The sequence below is a fragment of the Micropterus salmoides genome, unplaced genomic scaffold, assembly GCF_014851395.1.
Source record: "Micropterus salmoides isolate LMB-PRFRI ecotype aquatic unplaced genomic scaffold, ASM1485139v1 Ms_hic_scaffold_2, whole genome shotgun sequence".
NCBI lineage: Eukaryota > Metazoa > Chordata > Actinopteri > Centrarchiformes > Centrarchidae > Micropterus > Micropterus salmoides.
Window position 1 is genome coordinate 44,963,607 of NW_024041150.1, and position 16,249 is coordinate 44,979,855.

Here is a 16,249-nt window from a genome sequence, read left to right on the forward strand (position 1 = left end):
AGGAAAACAATCAACAACCCCACATCCCTGACCTAAACCCCACACATGTGGACAGACTGGAATAACAAAACAATAATAAAAAGGGAACAGGTTAAAGATTTCAAACAATATATAAGACATAATAAAAGGAGAAAAAAGCACTCTTAAGTACTTGCGTAAAGGATTATAAGTAAAGAATAAAACAATTTTCTGCCCTTATAGGAAGTATTTAACCTTTTAGATTTCACTTAAAGACAACTTATTTTCCAGCATGTAGGGCAGCCCTATATCTCTGCATTTCACTTTCTTGACTGGAAGGGCACCTTAAATTTAAAATACATGACATAAATAACTCAATTTAACAAAAAAAAAATCACATCAAAAAATATAGTGAATCTTCATAATGCAGCAGGTGCAAAATTTGAATCTTCGTCAGTCATCATCAATTCCTCCCTTAATTCTGTCCAACAATATAAATGAAATAAATGATAAATATATTGTATTTCCATTATTGTTGTTTTTAATAATTAACAAATGGTTAAAAAACTATTTGTATTTCTGGGCTGGTTGGAAATAATTAATGACAATAAAAGACTGGAAAAATACTGTTGCCCAGTGTGTCAGCAACCACATGGTGCTGATTAGTTTAGCATTTCCTGTCATTCCCAACAAAGTGTCGAGATTTTACTGTGAGACATCTGGTCATTTCGCTAAAATTTAACGTATTCCCTCCAGCCTCTCTGACTGTGAGTCCCAGCAGCTCTCAGCTGTTTGAAGGAGAGTCTGTCTCTCTGAGCTGTGAGGAGGACGACAGCTCTGCTGGATGGACGCTGAGGAGGAACACAACCAGAGGAACCAGGACTCAGTGTGGAGCTGGCTGGGGAAGATCAGCTGGTTCTTCCTGTTACATCAGCTACATAAACCCATGGGACAGTGGAGTTTACTGGTGTGAGTCCAGAGAGGGAGCAACCATTAACACCATCAACATCACTGTCACTGGTAAGATCAGACTGTGGAGTTAGTGTTGATGAAGCTGTGTGTAAATGATGAAATGCTGTAGTTTGTCTCTGTGTTGAGGTGGACCAGTGATCCTGCAGAGTCCTGTCCTCCCTGTGATGGAGGGACATGATGTCACTCTGCACTGTAAAACAGAGACCCCTCCCTCCAACCTCCCAGCTGGTTTCTATAAAGATGGCTCCCTCATCAGGACTGAGCCTACAGGTCACATGACCATCCACCATGTTAACAAGTCTGATGAAGGCCTCTACAAGTGTAACATCAGCGGTCGTGGAGAGTCTCCATCCAGCTGGATCTCTGTCACAGGTGAGGAGCTCAAAGATAATTCTCAAACTGACCTTGTTTTGTTTTCTACATTGAGTTCAGCAGGTTTCAGGACAGCAGAGATGATTCATGATGTGACAACATTTGTCAGAGTTCAACCCACCGTTTGATACATGATCTTTTTAACTCTAAAACAGAGTGACACCATGAATTAACTTCTGTGTCTTTCTGTTAGCATGCTGTTGAATAAATTATTAATGTATTTTTTTCTGTGCCTTTAATTATAATTTCTTGTTCATTCCAGTGAAACCCACCACTACAAGTCCTCCTTCCACCTCCTCTCCTCCTGGTTCCTCCTCCTCTTCCTCAACCACTCCTCCTTCTGATTCCATCTCTCCTCCTCTCTCTGTGTTGTTGTCTGCTGTTCTGACTTTCTGTGTTCTGGTTCTTCTGGTTCTTCTGGTTCTTCTGGTTCTACTGGTGAGACGATGCCTCCATATAAAACCTAAAGGTCAGTCACAGACTCCACGTGCTGCAGTTCACATTTAAAGTCACATTTTACTGTTGACACATTTCCATTAACACTTCCGGACGTACAAATAATAACAAGTTACAAACTGTTTCTTTAAGTCAGACGTCCATCAGGATTCTCATTAATCACATTGCTGCTGTTAATAAAACAATCTCACCACAGGCTCCATTTAGTGAGCTGTGGAGCTTTTGATCAAATCACATGACCTTCATTGATTTAAATTTCTGCTCCTTTTGGTTCATTCAGCTGCTGAAGAAGAAGTTGGAGATGATGACATCACAGATGACATCACGTACAGTGATGTCAAAATATCACGTCACCTACAGCAGCCAATCAGACGCAGCAAAGGTAACGATGTTTTATTGATTCTGGACCCTCTCCATCTGAAGGTTGCCCCCCCCCCTAAAAATCTATTAATAATTGTGTAAGTAGTAAAACAATATAAATGTAAATGGGGCAATAAAAGTGTGTTTTAAGTTTAGAAACATTTTGAGTCCCCCTCTCTGGCCTCACAGTGTCCACTGCCTGCTTTTCCCAAGGGGGTAAAACAGAGATCGGACAGTGAAGCCAACCAAAGCCTGCATGGAGGGATCCATGTAGGCCCAGAAATGACGTTAAAACTCTGTGACACCCCGTCGCACATGAGAGATGTAACCGTATTGCTTATTATAAACTCTCGGCAATCAGATCAATCAGTGACGCTGCGTTGGTGTTTGGCAGGTGAGCCTCGTAGGTGGGCTGATTAAACAGTGACGATCCGAGTCAGACAAACACACTGAGCCATGAGACTTTTTCTTGATGCAGCTACCAGAATTACGGTGTTTCTGTCACCGCGGTGAAATTAGTTTTAAGTTGGATATTCGACAGACATTCACCCAGGATCCAGTGACGGCTTTTAGTCAGTTCACCCAGTGACGGTTGTATAAGTGCGGTTAGCTCACCTCTGATGGCTCGCTTTTAACCAACGGGGGTTAGCTTAGGGACCATCAATAAATTACAATTGTGAGAACAGTGTTATGGGAAAATCATTATTTATTTCAATAGCTTCCAAGTCATGTGACACAGGGACTTCAAACCAATGCCGAATTGTAGTACTAGACTAGGCAAATGAGACACACCCCTTCATATTTGATTTGAGAGCCTTTTTTATTTTATATGAATATTTCAATAGATTCCATTTCAAATGATTCAGGGACTCAAAACCAATGCCGAATAGTACTACTACCTGTTACACATATTACACACCTCTTGTACAACTGCAGTTGTACCACACAGAGTCAGTAATTTTCTTCTACAGCACTGAGCAGATTTCAAAGAAACACTTTATTTACACAACGGACATTCCCAGTTTCCTTTCTTTGCCTCTTCATATTGTGTGCTGTCCATTTCCACACACTGAGCATGGAACCACCGTTCACAGCCATCACACTGGACCTGTGGAATTAAAATAAATCTTTCGTAACATATTTATGTATATATATTTATGAAATCTGCTCAATGCTGTGGAAGAAAATTACTGACTCTGTGTGGTACAACTGCAGTTGTACAAGAGGTGTGTAATATGTGTAACAGGTAGTAGTACTATTCGGCATTGGTTTTGAGTCCCTGAATCATTTGAAATGGAATCTATTGAAATATTCATATAAAATAAAAAAGGCTCTCAAATCAAATATGAAGGGGTGTGTCTCATTTGCCTAGTATAGTACTACAATTCGGCATTGGTTTGAAGTCCCTGTGTCACATGACTTGGAAACTATTGAAATAAATAATGATTTTGCCATAACACTGTTCTCACAATTGTAATTTATTGATGGTCCCTAAGCTAACCCCCGTTGGTTAAAAGCGAGCCATCAGAGGTGAGCTAACCGCACTTATACAACCGTCACTGGGTGAACTGACTAAAAAGCCGTCACTGGATCCTGGGTGAATGTCTGTCGAATATCCAACTTTAAACTAACTTCACCGCGGTGTTTCAATCGCTGTTCTACGTCTGCTGCGCGATCGTGCGCAGTAGACGCTGGTGCCGACAGGAAGTAGCCTGTTCAATCAAGCTTATTGTCGCGCGAAGTATAGACAAAAATGGCCATTACACATTTTTAATGTTTTTATGGGGGCCTACAACGGTAGATTAAAGCGGGCCTGGCTACACACACACGATATAACATGTCTTAGGTGTTAAAGTTCCTCACTGGAGTGAAGAAGACATAACACTCGCATAACACCTGCAGAGAAATATACAGAAAGAGACACTATCTTATATTAAATTAGAAAACACGGTGGATATTTTAAAGCAATCAATCAATCATCTCTTAATTTGTCCCCGTAGGGAAATTAGTTTGCAGAACAATCAAGTAGGCATCATACAGCACAGAGAGAACCTTCAAACTGGTAAACACACACTAATACATAACACATAATTTCCCAAATCCCACACCTTACTACTGATTAAATTAGGCAGACCAAGCTGAGCATCCTGCCTATTTGGCTATGAATGTGCCTTACCTGTTTAAAAACTTGATTTCTTAAGGCACAAATTTATCTATTTTCGGTAAATAGAGGGAGGCGATATCGTAACAGTTCAAATGAAGGTGCAAAGTGGGGCCTCTTGTCTCCCACAGTGTTCATCAGCCTTTCCCTATAGATACATTCCCTACTCGGTCCCTAATAGTTTACTGGCCGTTGTTACTGTTTTTCTTACTGACTTTTTCTAAACCTCAGTAGCATTGCCAAACCAGCAAATGATGCAAAAAGGCAAAAACACTTTCAATAAAAGAACAACAGTTTCTTTAAAAACTACATTCTTTGTTGTGTCTTAGTGTTTATGAGGTCAGACCACAGATCCCATCTGAGCTTATGGTCGAGCACAATGCCAAGGTATTTGTAATTATAATAAAAAGGGTTCCCATTGATAACAGTAGGATTTGATGATTGCAACGTTCTAAAGTCAATGGACATTTCTTTTGTTTTGGTGGTGTTTAGAAGGAGGCTTCACTTCTCACACCACGTTAGCAAGTAGTAACGAACTGGTCAATGCGCCTCCTCATCATATAGGCTCATCAAGGCAAGTAAGCAGGTAAAGCAACAGTAAACACAGCTGATGTCACAGAGCTCATCTGCAGCTGTGAAAACGGAATTGCGATTGAAAAAACAAGCGAGTTGTCTTTTATTAAACTGCTGACAAATAAAGTCAGAGCAGAGAGAGAGACAGGTGTAGGTGCATGTGTGTCTGAAGTGAAAAGTACTGTAATTTGAGATTTAACACTAAAATAAGGCGGAGAATTAAGTAGAATTAAATCAGTGAGATTAGAAATAAAATTCTAGAAATAGGGTAATGTATTCTTTCAAATATTTTCAATTAAAATATATTTTAAAATGAGAAAATATCCAATCAAGAAAAGTTGCAGAGATGTTTGTCAGTTATAGTTGTCAGAAAGAAAGAAGTGGAATCAGCAGGTCAGACCTTTTAAATAATCAGTAATTAGAGTCATTAGTGCATCTCTTATTTCAGCTGGTACAGCTATAATCCTGTGTGTGAACTGATGTTAGGTTAATGTTGTAGATCTACTGTTGTGTTGGGTTTTGCTCAGTATGATGTTCAGTGGCAGATCAGCAGCAGAGAATATTAAGAGACATCTTCTGTCCCAGAGGAAACCTAAAATACTATGTGGAAGATGCCAGATAATTAGGTTATAATGACCGCGTGGTGAGTCAGATTTAAACAATTATTGCTTTGTGTTGTTGGCCAGATAAAAAGACAGAGAAAAGTACAAAAAGTCATGGCAATTTGGTAACATCACTGCCTCCATGCTACACTAATAATAGCAGTAAGACTTCCCTCTGTGTACATTTATCCTATACTAGTACTAGCTGTATTATTTGTGTCCCTTTCAGACATGAGAAATTTTATGTTTTCTGCCCCACCCTAAACTGTTAGATTAAATTCACACCCTTGTGTTTGTTGCATGTGAGTCTGTTTTGTGTCCTGTGGTGAATCTGCTAACAGACGCTAGCAGCTCTGCAGTCGTCCAGTTTCCTCTTTCTGATAAAAACACTTCAGCCTGACGTGTTTCTGCACATGTTTCACTGCAGGACTGTTAAAAATAAATATTACAATAATAAAGATATAATATGAATGAATTGTAAATGCTCTGATAAACACATAAGCGTGAGTAAGCTTATGTGTTTATTATTTATTTGTTTATTTAATGTAAATAGTAAATTACCCTTTATTCTTTTCCATTTTGTGACATGGATCTTAATATTTAAGTCAATATTTTGACTCATATTTGGATTTCACTTTCATAAACTTTATAATTCAGTAGTCTGTTTGACGTCCTGACATCAAGTTCAAGATTGTTTATTGTCATTCATTCACATACCGAGTATACAAATTAGCGAAATGCCGTTTCCCACAGTCCATGGTGGTTAAAATAAATTCACAAATAGTCGACATGTTCATCTATATTCAGCTTTCACAGCAGCAGCAGTCTTAAGAAATATACTGCCAAAATGTGAATTGCATTCCAGTTAAATTCAGCTGTATGCTGATATTTGCTGCCATATTGATGAAGACAGAAGGAAAAAATACAAATAACATGTCTCTCACACACACACACACACACACACACAGACACACACACACAGACACACACACACACACTTTCCCCTTACCCACCTTTTCATTGTACATAGTTGACCTTAGCACGAGACATCATTCAGCAATATATGGCACTTTTCAGTGATATTATGACTTAATAGTGTGTTTGTTATGTTCAGTGATGGATAGTAACTCAGTACATTTGATCAAATACAAATTAGACGTATTTGTACTTTTTTTGGCACCTTCTACTTCTACTCCACATCTCAGAGGGAAATGTTATACTTCATCTTCTTTACATTTAATCAGTTAGTTACTTCACAAAGAAAGATTTTAACACACAAAACACATAAATATTTGTTATAAATGAAACTACCCAACAGTTTATAGACAGCTGGTACATTAGTTTACTATGGTAATTGTCTTTCGGTAACTGTGAGAACATTTCTCACTGTTTTTACAATCGATTAATGGAGAGAATAATCAGCAGATTAATCCACAATGAAAATAATCATTACTTGCTGCCTGAGACAAAACAGTTCAACCTCAACCAACTACATTAATGCATGAGTAATAATAATCTAATGTATAATAATAATCAATATATAATAGTATGAAAGTAACAAGGCACATTTTACTGTACTTTTACTTTTAATACTTCAAGTACATTTTCCTGATCATTTAGTTCAGTTCAGTTCAGTGTGCTTTATTGGCATAAAGGTTTTATTTACACAATTTTGCCAAAAGTTTACATTTCAATATAACATAACAATGACATAACAAGATATGTCCAATCAAGACCGTTCAATTTAGCAGTTATAAATTACAAAAACAACAAAAAACAAACACAGATAGAACGTAAACTACAAATAACAGTGAACTAGATGTAACCTGCCACGCATATTGTTGGCTGAGTCACTCGCTGTCCCTCAGGTTGGGACACAAGGACACATACTTGGCAGCAATGTTTGCCATCTGTCGTTCTCCTGGGATTATTCTTAATTTATTAAGTTCCTCTATGGTACGCTGTTGCCTCTAGGCAACATACCCTTTTTGCCCTTGTACACCTCCACCAAACATCACAAAATATGATGCATTACTTTAAAACAGTTGCAGGGCCTTAAGGAAACCAGTAGCAGTCTTAAAATTTGTCACATGATGCTCTGGCGCCCATTAGGAATCTTTTTACTGCTGCACTAAACTGCCCTCAAAATATATTTTTATGCCACTTTTTGACCCAGAAAAATTATATTCACAATAATAAGTGAGTAAAGTTGCATTATTAATTGTTTAATATAATTTATTTGATAATTATATAATGGAAAATAGTTCAAATGGAAATGTTGCCTTGAAGCAGCATCAAACCATTATGGAATCCCGTCATGCCATTTCTTGGTGTTGTGCATTAGGTTTATGTACTGATCAAAAGCAGAACAGTTAACGTAATTTTCACTCATTTTACATTGATTCATTCATTAATTATACATTTGATGATGTTGGTTGTAATAACATTGTAATAAAAAATGTATTACACTGGATATTTCAATCTTACGCTTTGTTATTCTGCCTGCAGAGCAGATGATTATATAAGGGAATCGTAGGGATTCGTAGGAATCGGGTCCAGCGGGCATGTAGTTGGACGGCTACGGGTCAAGAGTTCTGATACTTCGCTCTCTGTGAGAGGAGTAAACGAGGAGAGTGAACAACCACTGACCTGGGAGGGCAGAGGAAAAGATGTAGTAGGACTGCCACAATGGTTGAGGTTGAGTGTTTCAGAGAATTGGCTAGTTATAGCCGCCACTTTGCCTGTAAAGAAGGCAGCAAAAGTATCAGCAGACAAGTTTGTGGGTGGTGGAGGAGGATTTAGTAGCGCTTTAAAAGTGGAAAATAATTTCCTTGAGTCAGTGGCACTGCTTGTTCTGTCATTATAGAACGCAGTTTTGGCAGCACTGATGCTTGTTGAGAAGGAGGACAGGAGCTATTGGTAGCCCTTAAGGTCAGCAGGGTCTTTGGTTTTTCGCCATTTTCTTTCAGCCGCTCTGAGATCAGTACGGAGCCCACAGATGGTATCAGTTAGCCACGGGTGGGGCTGGTTTGGGCGAGCAGGCTTGGTGGATAGAGGACACAGGCTATCCAGGCACGAGCTTAGCGTAGAGCACAGAGATTGTGCGGCATCATTGACCTCAAGTGAGGAAAATGTGTTGAGGGAAGGTAGAGCGGAAGCTACCACTGAGGCAAAGTGAGCGGGAGACAGGTTGTGGAGGTTGCGGCGGTGTAAAACCAATGGTGTTGGAAGAATGAGCTTTTCCTGTAGGCATACCGTGAACTGAATGAAACAGTGGTCAGACACATATAGAGGTGTGACTGTTAGGCACTCTGTGGCACAGTTTCGGACAAGAAGGAGGTCAAGCACCTTGCCAGCTTTGTGGGTCGGGGGGCTGAGAACCCGTGTTAGATCAAAGGACTGAATCAGACACAGGAAGTCTGCTGAGTTTGAATTGTCTAAGTGAATGTTCATGTCACCGAGGACAAGTAGGGGACAGTCATGCTCTGGGGTTGAAGACAGCAGTGTGTCTAGCTCCTCCACAAAGTTACCCATTTGTCCTGGTGGACGGTATATGACAATCACAGAGACCTTTACCGGAGCGGACACAAAGACAGCATGGTATGCTGCTGCAAACTCTTATTTGCCCCACGATTCTGGCTGTTACATCTTTGTTAGTTTCCTTTTTAAACAGTCCGTGGTGCAAAAAATGTTTTATTTAATCATGAGCTTTTCATGAGCTTTTCTCTCTAACGCCTGGTGCACACTAGAGGATTTTCAAATCTTAACCGGTTTCACCCCCGGTGAAATGGTGAAAATAGATATCCAGCCCTTTAATTTTAGTTTAGGACCAGATAACTAGTATGTGTTTTTTGTCTCTTCCTCCTGATGTTTAAACAAGTATTTTTAGCGTTTAGTATTTTTAGCTATGAGTGTTCATTTGGTTTATTCTAATTGGTGTTTGTAAAGCAGTGCTGTCTTGAGAAAGGTTTGTATGACATGTTGCAGGGTTTGTTAGTTTCAGGATTAGCAGGTATAAAGAACTATTTTCTGGGTTCAGCTCTTGGGTTTTAAGAGTCTTGGGGACTTGATCTGAGGTGCATCAGGAACTTTAGTGCCACTATTATCAGTGGAAACTAATTCTGACCTGCACGCATTTGTAGGAGAGGCACTTGTCGCTTTGGATAATAGCGTCAGCTAAATGAATAAATGTAAATGTTTTCTGCAGAAATCTGCATGTAGGGTCCCAACGTGGTGCTTCTTCCATCTGTTGTAGTTCTTTATATATTTTTACTTAAGGTAAGGAATAGGGAAAACTTCAGTCAGCACTGCTAATGTTACTGTTTGTGCAACAGACTGTTTATGTTTAAGAATGCATCAACTTTGTAACAGTGGCATTAAATAATCACTGACTACTTGACAGAGCGCTGGTGTCCTGCAGTTTCTGTTAAACTGTATTGGGATGTTACCTGAAACTGACTGAATATGGCTCAGCCCCACCTAGAACTGTTTTCAACAGCCGACCCTGAGTCTCATATTTCTGAGTAGCTGCAGATCAGTGAATTCAGTTCATGAAGCTTGTATCTGCAAAAGCACACAAGGAAAAACTGTTTTCCCCATGTCACAATATGTTTATATTGAAGTGACACCAATATTTTATATGGATCTTTAAATAAAAAATACAAATTTTAAATTCAAAGTTTCACTGTAACACAGTAAATAATTTAGCAGCTTGTGTGACGTCCTGACATCAAGTTAATTTATTCTATTTATTTATATTTCATCCACATACTGAGTATACATGAACAAAATGCTGTTTCTCACAGTCCAAGGTGCTAAAAACAAAGTCAGAAAGAGTCAACATGTTCATCCTGTGCAGAACATGTTGACTCTTATCTTGATCACAGCCAGCAGCTCTGTGGTCGTTCGACTCAGATAAATCAGCTTCACTTGTGTTTGGTCTCTTTTCAGCTTTCACAGCAGCAGCAGTGTGAACAAGAAAAAAACTGTCAAAATGTAAAATGTTCTTCAGTTTAATTCCTACACGTCTGTCTTCAGCTATATTCTGATATTTTCTGCCATATTAATAAATTTTCTATTATGTCCTATTCAAATACTGTACAGAAATACATATTATTATAATAGAAGCATATTAATCTAAATACTTTTTGTACAATGGATGCTGCAGTCGTAGTAGCGTAGTACTAACAGTACTGGTATCAGCTGTGTGTGTTTTACTTTCCAGAGAGTGATCCAGCTGCAGTCTACTCTGCAGTGAGAGGAACAGGAGACGTCAGTTATGGACAAATAGCCATCAAAGACATCAAATCAAACAGGACGAGAGGTACAGCTGCTCTTTGTCTCCATCGTGAACCAACTCTAGAATATCTGTTAGAGAAGAAAACAGGATGATGTTTACGTGGTTTGTGATTCCTGCTGTTAATTTCTCTGTTGTGGTTCCTGGTAGCAGTTTTTTTTGCAAGTTCCACTAGAGACAACTTTGAGGGTTCAAGCCTGACAAGGAAGCGAGAGGAACATTTAATTATACAGCACTTTAAAAAAGATGAGATCCCTCACTGGCTTCCCACCACTATGAAACTGATGGGGTTTGTTATAATACATGACCAAGCCGCAGAGAGAGACGGCTACAGGGAATCAAACATCTGAGCTCTGCAGTTGTACTCAGGATCATTAGGGCCTATAACCCTGAATCCAGTCTGACAGGCAGAACTTTACATTTATTCATTTAGCTGACACTTTTATCCAAATCGACTTACAATTGCTTTATATGTCAGAGGTCGCCTCTGGAGCATCTAGGGGTTAAGTGTCTTGCTCAGGGACACAATGGTGTCTCACAGTGGATTCAAACCCGGGTCTTTCACACCAAAGGTATGTGTCTCATTCAATGCTCCATCACCACCCCACCTTTAAAAGGTGAAGACATTTCTGTAAATTGTCCACATTGTGAAATTTGAGTAAAGTCTAGTTTTTGGAAATTAAAAAAATATACAATATGATAACATCTTGTCTGTCTCTTTAAAATAATAAGGTTATTTATTGTGTTGGGGTCAGAATTAGTTTTAGGTCAGTGAAGGTGGCTTCATAAAGTCAGGACATTTTTTTAAGGAGAGGACATTATGAGGATTACTGTGAACATTTCTAAATGTTTGGGACTAAATAATGAATTGTGTCAGTGATGGTCTGAAGTACAACAAATGATTTTGGTAATTTGATGAGTTTTATTCTGAAATCACATTGTCATTTTTCTCTATGTTTAGATTTTATGTAATTTACATTACACATCGGACCATTACATACATTACAACCTTTCACATGAGACCTGGTCAAACTACATTTATTTTATCGTTTTACTTCCCCAAGTCTCAGACTGTAGTCTGTTTTTGTTGATAATGTGTTGTATGGGAGTCTGTTTTTTGTCTGTGGTGAATCTGTTAACAAGATAACAGATCTGTGGTCGTCCAGTTTACTATTTCTGAGAAAAACAGATCTTCAGCTGAACGTGTCTCTGCACATGTTTCACTGCAGGACTGTTCATTTAAAAAATAACAAACATAAATTATAAATATGCAAAATTACATTTCTCTGTACATTCTGCTCATAAACAGGATCTAAATATGTGTAAAATGTTTTACTGTTGTGTTTTACTCAAACATTATTTATGTTTGTTTTAATGTTATTACATTAAGTGTGTAAGTGATTTTAAATAAAAGAGAAGATGAACTCAGCAGAACGAAGATACTTTTTCCATTCTGCACATTAAACCACAGAAACTTCCTCCTGTTGGTTTCAGTGAACTCTGGTCTGATGCTGGTGGTTTTTCACTATAGGGTGATCTGTTTTAGCTGATGGTGACGCGTCTATATTCTGACTTCTGCTGAAATGTGTGATCTTGCATTAATAGAAGCGAGCAGCCAACTTCCTTTTCCAGCCAAATACTTTCCAGTTATATTTGTTCTTTCAGCTCTGCTGTCATTTATGAAGCCTTTAATAAAACTTATTGGTTATTACTGGTCTACATGTATTATATGCGTTGCAGTACTACTAGTACAGCAGTAAATGTACTAACACCACTGGTATCAGTTGTAGTATTTGCAGTAATGTAATTTCTGTGTTTTGTTTTCCAGAGAGTGATCCAGCTGCAGTCTACTCAGCAGTAAGAACAGGAGACGTCAATTATGGACAAATAGCCATCAGACCACAAAGGACGAGAGGTACAGCTGCTCTTTATTTATTAACCATTTCATGCATCATGTCCACATTTGTGTACAGTTACTTTAACTCCATTTGGGCTCAATATTTCATGGTTACGTTCTCCAAGTCATTTGAGGACAGTGTCAGAAGCTTGATAGCAACATTGTAGTGGAGTCAGATTGCATTAAGTTTGATTTCTGTAACCTGCTAGTTTATCTATTCTACTTTTTCAAAGACGTGAATTGTATTATACGATAATAAGACATTTAACAAATATATAAACATAACAATGCAAACGTGCATATTACAACATTAAATGGCTTTGCGGCTTTTAAAAATAAATAAGAATCATACTCACATACTGTAAAGAAATCATTTTGAACTTGAACTATGTAATCTGCATGTTGGTTTCTTGTTTGTTAATATGTTAACTCTGAGATGATTCACCATGAAGTTAGATAAGGATAAAAAGGGGTTGATTGATGTAGTTTGTATGATGCTTTGGCAATATTGTTGTTACACATTCATGCCAATAAAGCTAATTTGAATTGACTTGATAAATATATGCTACTGGGTTTCCGCATACACGTAACCTCAGACAAAGACAGGATCATCTACAGCTTGTTTCAGACAGAGGCTGAAATGAAGAGCCAGTATAAGTAGAAACAAATATTTTTTTGAACTTTGAATCACACAAAGCTGCCACACAGAGTCATAGAACTACAATATAGGACTAGAAAAGCAGGTTAATAGCTCTCCTTTACACTAATGGTCATGCACAGGCTGCACAGCCCCCCTTCTCTCTCAATTAATCAAGCTCAACACGGACACGGTGGATGTTTTAAAAGCACGGACCAGGTAAAGCAACATTGAACACACCTGTGGGTTATTCGTCATCAGGGGGGTATTGATTGATAATTAACAGCCTCCTCCACACGCGACTCACCTTATTTTACAATAATACAGAATATAAACTTCATGAAACATCTGACAAATACAGCACCAGAGCAGACAGGACTCCTGTAACCTGCTGCAGGTTTGGTGAAAATGTAAAAGTTATTTAAAAGTGAGTGTTTTATTATGAAGATAGTTAAATGAATCCCTGTCAAAATGATACTAATGGGGATCCTAATAAAGAGAGAAAATTGTATATGCTGTCAGTTATAGTTGTTAGAAGAAAGAAAAAAAAACGTAATCGTTCGTAATCTCTACTGACGGCAGTAGCATGCTAAATATGGCTCTTTTAGTCTGAAGACTAAAGATGTAACATTGTTGACAATTTCTGCTTTCTAAAAATGATGTAAACTGAGAAGTACTTAAATTAATCTGATATTTCCCCACTCACTCTGAACAGCCCAAAAAATGTTTCCTTGCAACACATTCAGAAGCAGAGTTGTTGTCTGGTGACGGAGTTTCTTTGTCTCATGTTGTTTGAACTGTTTGTGTGTTCAGAGTTTCCAGCAGAGCCAGAGGTCGTCTACTCTTCACTGAGGTAGACCTTCACACCAGTCCAACCACTGATGTCCAGTTGAGCAGAGCACTGTTACCTGTTTCATTGTATTTCTCATATATTTATACAGAATCTAATCATAACTTCATGTTGTTTTGTGGTTACTAATAATAATAAACTTCGGTCTCATTCTTATTTTTCTCCTGTGGTTCTCACAAAGCTGTCAGATGGAAAAAAAAATACAAATCACATACACACATCTGTCTTCAGTGTAGATAACTACAGTGGCCCGTAGGTCTCAGGCCAAATACAAAAGCCACAACGGAAGTGAACCACAATGGAATTTGACAGAGAAAGAGACGTTTAGTAACAGTTCCAACAGTAACTGTTCTCTTAGGAACACAATAGCAATATGTCATGCGGTGTGTGTGGTGAGGCAGGAAAGGGTTTAATCCAATGAAAAGCGAGTACACTTACAATGTAGTGGCTAAGTCCAGGGAATCCAAACAAACAGGAAACCAACAGAAAATCCAGAGAAACGAGGAAAGATCCTTAATCCAAAGAACAAAAGAAGTACAGGCTGGAAACAGGCAGGCAAGACAAATGGCAACCATAACACACTGCAAAGCAACTGAACACAACAATGACTGGACAGGGAATGAACAGAAACACCAGACATTTATACACAGAGGTAACGAGCAGGGCGGGAGAAACACAGGTGACGGGGATCAAGGTTAACGAGACACAGAGAGACAGCAGGGAAGACAGAGACACCAATAAACTAACAACTAACAGGGAAAACAGACTGAACTAAGATTAAACAGAATACAGCACAAACATGGACAAAATAACAGAAGTACAGAGAACTGGAGAAAACACTAAGACATGAACTGAGACACAGAACTAAGGAAATACGATGAGACAAGACAGTACTTAAGGCAAATGAACGAAATAATAAACTAGACTACCAAACTCCAAACCATGACAATATCAAATAAACACAGACAAAAACAACAGCACCAAACTAAATCCTAACACAATATGGCTGTCCTGCATTCAGGAGGTCCAGGTTCGAATCATGCAAAGAGCTTACTTCTTAATGTGACTTTTTTCTGAATAATAGTGTCATAATAGGCCTTGTTGCGTTTTCAGATTTTGAGAAAGCAGAGGCTGGGTCCAAATTAAAATTAACAAAAAGATTTAATTACAAAAAATTTGTGAATAAAGAGATGGCATTACAGAACAAACAAATAACACTGCAGTGGACTGAAAAGTAGGTCCTCCTCCCAGATCCACAGCTTACAGTCCTGATTCTTACAAAATGAATTGTTAATATCCTCCAGGTATGTGGGCGGGTCCATTTTCCTCCAAATGGCTCAGGTCCATAGCCGGTGGTTAACTTTTTCGTCACCCAATTAGGAAGGGTGTACCATTGCCAATCCCAGACCTGAAACCCCCTTCAATCTACAGGAATAAACAGTCTTTTGCTCTAAACTAATCATAGAGAACAACAGGGCTTGTCTACAAAATGGTTGAAACCCTATCTTAAGTGTCAATGAAACAGTTAAAACAAAACAGTCCTTCTGGCACTAAACAAAGAGGTGTCAGTTTTCCTCACGTTACAAAGAGGATTCAAACAATGGTTTAATCAATATTCTGATGCAATCGTCTGGCCTAAAACCCAGCAGGTTACATTTTTAGAAGACAGAGGACACTGAAATACCCTTGGTAAGAAATATCAGCTTTGTTGTAACTTTTAAACTCTACAAATAGAGGAAGATGATTTCTTTGCATAAATCTTAATTTGATTTTACAACTTGTTTTGTTAAAATATCAAAAGTTTTTTGGGTCATATTTTGATGCATAGTCTGCTCAGCCCCGCCCCCTGCCTCAGTCTCCCTCCTGCTTGTGTTCAGACTGGTCTGCCACCTGGTGGTGTTCTGTCCTTACTGCATCTCCACTGTCCTCATGATGTATTTATATCGACACAGGGCTGCAGGTAACTCTGAATCATTCACTGATTTATAAACACTCATCAGTCAATCAGGGAAAAAAATATAAAACCTGTAAGACATACAAACTTATAACAGAGCACTCTCACATTTTAGTTCTTAATTATTTTCTCCAATCAATAATCATAAGAGTCCTGTGATG

General features: G+C 38.4%; 1 protein-coding gene and 1 long non-coding RNA gene across 6 annotated transcripts in view; one reads left to right on the forward strand and one right to left on the reverse strand.

Annotated features, from left to right (window-relative positions):
- LOC119911600 (coxsackievirus and adenovirus receptor homolog) overlaps positions 1-16,249 on the reverse strand; it is a 127,488-nt gene that overhangs the window by 94,239 nt on the left and 17,000 nt on the right. The window lies entirely within an intron of this gene.
- On the forward strand, positions 1,614-14,277 carry LOC119911684. The gene is made up of 5 exons (XR_005445968.1): positions 1,614-1,771; positions 2,039-2,140; positions 10,679-10,777; positions 12,579-12,665; positions 14,098-14,277. It is a non-coding gene; the product is annotated as an uncharacterized LOC119911684 (long non-coding RNA).